The sequence below is a fragment of the Salmo salar genome, chromosome ssa06 (genome assembly GCF_905237065.1).
Source record: "Salmo salar chromosome ssa06, Ssal_v3.1, whole genome shotgun sequence".
Classification (NCBI taxonomy): domain Eukaryota; kingdom Metazoa; phylum Chordata; class Actinopteri; order Salmoniformes; family Salmonidae; genus Salmo; species Salmo salar.
This window is the reverse complement of record NC_059447.1, coordinates 10,545,548-10,549,647: the sequence shown is the minus strand read 5'-3', so window position 1 is coordinate 10,549,647 and position 4,100 is coordinate 10,545,548. Positions and strand designations below refer to the sequence as shown.

Below are 4,100 nucleotides of genomic sequence, written 5' to 3'. Positions count from 1 at the left end.
TATGTACAGATAAACGTGGTACCTTCAGGTGTTTGGAAATTGCTCCCAAGGATGAACCAGACTTGTGGAGGTCTACAATTCTTTTTCTGAGGTCTTGGCTGATTTCTTTTGATTTTCCCATGATGTCAAGCAAAGAGGCACTGAGTTTGAAGGTAGGCCTTGAAATACTTCCACAGGTACACCTCCAATTGACCCTATGATGTAAATTAGCCTATCAGAAGCTTCTAAAGCCATGACATAATTTTCTGGAATTTTCCAAGCTGTTTAAAGGCACAGTAAACTTAGTGTATATAAACTTCTGACCCACTGGAATTGTGATACAGTGAATTATAAGGGAAATAATCTGTGTGTAAACAATTGTTGGAAAAATTACTTGTGTCATGCACAAAGTAGATGTCCTAACCGACTTACCAAAACTATAGTTTGTTAACAAGAAATTTGTGGAGTTGTTGAAAACCGAGTTTTAATGACTCCAACTTAAGTGTATGTAAACTTCCGACTTCAACTGTATGTTTTCCCACCCTGCCGTCCTGTTCCTGTGGATTCAGAGTGCTTGTGGATGGATGCATCCTGAATGCAAGATTTATGACAGTGGTGAAGACTTTCTCAAATGAACCTGCAACAGCTTACCTCGTCATGCAGAACATTACACTGCTGCCTGTGAAGATGTCACAGCCATCGAGGAGGATCTACTTGGACTTCCCCCTAATATCAATAACATCTGCATATCTATGACAGATGGACAAAATAGATCCATGTCTCTGGGCTTTTTCTCTCAGTTTCAGGATCTGGAGTACCTGTACATTGACGGCTGTTTTACTCAAATCCTTCCAACTGGGAATATTCACCTTCCAAATCTGCAACATATGTACTTGATAGTTAAATGGGGAATGGGCTCTGGGTGCTGTAATTGTCATATTGGGCCCCATACATTCAGAAATCTAGTTAACTAATGTGATTTGACCATACAGGGTTACAGGTTAACAGCAATGGCCCCAGATGTTTTCCATGGCATGACTCAGTTACAAAGATTCATCATTAGTGAACCCTGTGTAGAGGATTGGTCAGAGATACTATGCAGAATAATGAATATAAAGTCACTTATAAAGCTAAATATAGAAGCACCAGAGATACAATCGTTAAACCAATCAAACTGCGCCATCTTAATCACCAATGAAAGCATGACACCTGTTTTTAACAACCTAGAAATCTCTGACTTCTCAAAGCTAAATATAGACGGACCATAGATAGATTCTTTAAACCAATCAAACTGCTCCAACACCAACCAAGGGTTGACATCTGTTTTTAACAATGTAACAAGCGTTATGTTATCATTTGGTGAAATAACACATGTAGAGGAAGGTGCACTGGCTTGGCTCCAGAATGTGACAATGTTAACAGGGGCTTTCAGCCAGGAAGTACTACCGCACCTTCCCCTGTCTGTGATAAAACAAATCCAGTACCTCAGTTGCTCTGGTAGCAATGACATTGATATTGAAAGCATCTGTAATGTGGTGTTTTTGCTTTCAATCAAGGAAATATTTTTATATAATGCCAATATACGTAGCCTCTCTATGTCCAGTGTTGAATTGTGCATTGGTCTAGAATATATGTATTTATTTGCAGCTGTGCATTTACATCCTACTACCCATTTACATTTACATTTACATTTACGTCATTTAGCAGACGCTCTAATCCAGAGCGATTTAGAAATTGGTGCATTCACCTTATCCAGTGGAACAACCACTTTACAATAGTACATCTATATCTTTTTTTATTTATTAGGGGGGAGGGTTAGAAGGATTACTTTATCCTATCCCAGTTATTCCTTAAAGATGTGGGGTTTCAGGTGTCTCCGGAAGGTGGTGATTGACTCCGCTGTCTTGGCGTCGTGAGAGAGCTTGTTCCACCATTGGGGTGCCAGAGCAGCGAACAGTTTTGACTGGGCTGAGCGGGAACTGTGCTTCCTCAGAGGTAGGGAGGCGAGCAGGCCAGAGGTGGATGAACACAGTGCCCTTGTTTGGGTGTAGGGACTGATCAGAGCCTGAAGGTATGGAGGTGCCGTTCCCCTCACAGCTCCGTAGGCACGTACCATGGTCTTGTAGCAGATGCGAGCTTCAACTGGAAGCCAGTGGAGTGTGCGGGGGAGTGGGGTGACGTGAGAGAACTTGGGAAGGTTGAACACCAGACGGGCTGCGGCGTTCTGGATGAGTTGTAGGGGTTTAATGGCACAGGCAGGGAGCCCAGCCAACAGTGAGTTGCAGTAATCCAGACTGGAGATGACAAGTGCCTGGATTAGGACCTGCGCCGCTTCCTGTGTAAGGCAGGGTCGTACTCTGCGAATGTTGGAGAGCATGAACCTACAGGATCCGGTCATCGCCTTGATGTTAGCGGAGAACGACAGTGTGTTGTCCAGGGTCACGCCAAGGCTCTTAGCACTCTGGGAGGAGGACACAATGGAGTTGTCAACCGTGATGGCGAGATCATGGAACGGGCAGTCCTTCCCCGGGAGGAAGAGCAGCTCCGTCTTGCCGAGGTTCAGCTTGAAGTGGTGATCCGTCATCCACACTGATATGACTGCCAGACATGCAGAGATGGGATTCGCCACCTGGTTATCAGAAGCGGGAAAGGAGAAGATTAATTGTGTGTCGTCTGCGTAGCAATGGAATTTTATTTCCAGTCTCAAAAACCTTAATGATTAACAATAGATGGCCTGACAGATAACATTGATATTTGCTCCTTCCAAAAACAACCAATCACATGGTTAACAAAACTCACTTTAAGGTTAAACTATCCACAAATACATTTTTCTAAACATTTTAGCTGTCTTGTTAAACTGCAGTATCTGGATTTAACATAGAATTTAATTTCAAACATTGATTTAATTTCAACACTTTGCTTTCCTGGGATTGTCAAATCTGGAGTCCTTAGACATTACACAAAATAAGATAACACAGATAAATGCAAACACATTTTTTGGTTTACATAGTTTGACATGGTTAGACCTCAGGAACAATCCACTTATTCACAACATTGAGGCAATGTCTTTCACACACCTCACGTCTCTAAAACAAGTGTTTCTCGGGCAAGTGAACAATCCACTAACAGAACCTGTGATCAAGCTGAATCTGACACTTATATTTGGTGGCATTCTGAGTCAGCTGACTCATCTGTACATTAGTTCAGCTATGAGGCCAATGCAGTTGATTATCGGCAGTAACATCACATCTAAACACAACCTGAGTCTCCAGCTCAAAGGCCAGACGGTGTCATTTGAGGACTGTGACAGACCTTTCTTTCAGTCTGTAACCCATCTTCATGCTGATGCTGAAGAATTCCTTTGTGGATCTGAATTCATGGGAAAGTACTTCACGTTTGTGGAGACATTTGACTACAGATCTAAGCTTTCAGCTAAAAGTGTTGATTTAACATCAATTAATCAGCTGATTCACCTGAGGAGACTGACTCTACAACAGGTGGATCTTTTAATACAGCGTTCTGCCGACATCATTTTTCACAACTTGACCAAACTGGAGGTTCTGGAACTTGACAACTGCAGGATTTATTCTTTGGAGGGGAGTTTAACTAAAGACTTTAAATCTTTGAAAACATTGTATTTGCGTATCGAGAACATTTATAATGTATTCTACAGCTTTACCAAACCTCTCTCTAGCCTTAAGTATTTGACATTTTATAATTTACAGATGTTTTGCAGTTGTGACAATGCTTTGTTCATTACATGAGCCAAGGGGTACAGGCAGGTTGAAGTGCTCATGCTTAGTCTGTAATGTTGATACATATGTTGAGGTGTTGAACTTGTCGTACAAAATGTCTTCCGCTATTTGAGATATGATTAGACAATTCTGATGAAGTCATTTTAAATGCTCTGTACTTTTTCTGATTAATCTGAAATTACTTCGAAATAATCCTATTTAAATTACTTAGAAAAGATCCAATGCATCTTTTTACTTCCCCAAGTTTGAACAGATTCTGTTTGTATTTTTCAACACCTATTCGCTAACACATATCTTTGCTTGTAAATGTGTTGGTAAGAGGAACTGAAAAAGGGTGGGATTTAGCTCTGTTTCTGTTTTAATTCA

General features: G+C 41.2%; 1 pseudogene; it reads left to right on the top strand.

Moving 5' to 3' along the window:
• The first annotated feature begins 509 nt into the window (after nt 1-509).
• On the top strand, nt 510-3,788 carry LOC106606236 (uncharacterized; annotated as a pseudogene).
• Nucleotides 3,789-4,100: the final 312 nt, after the last annotated feature.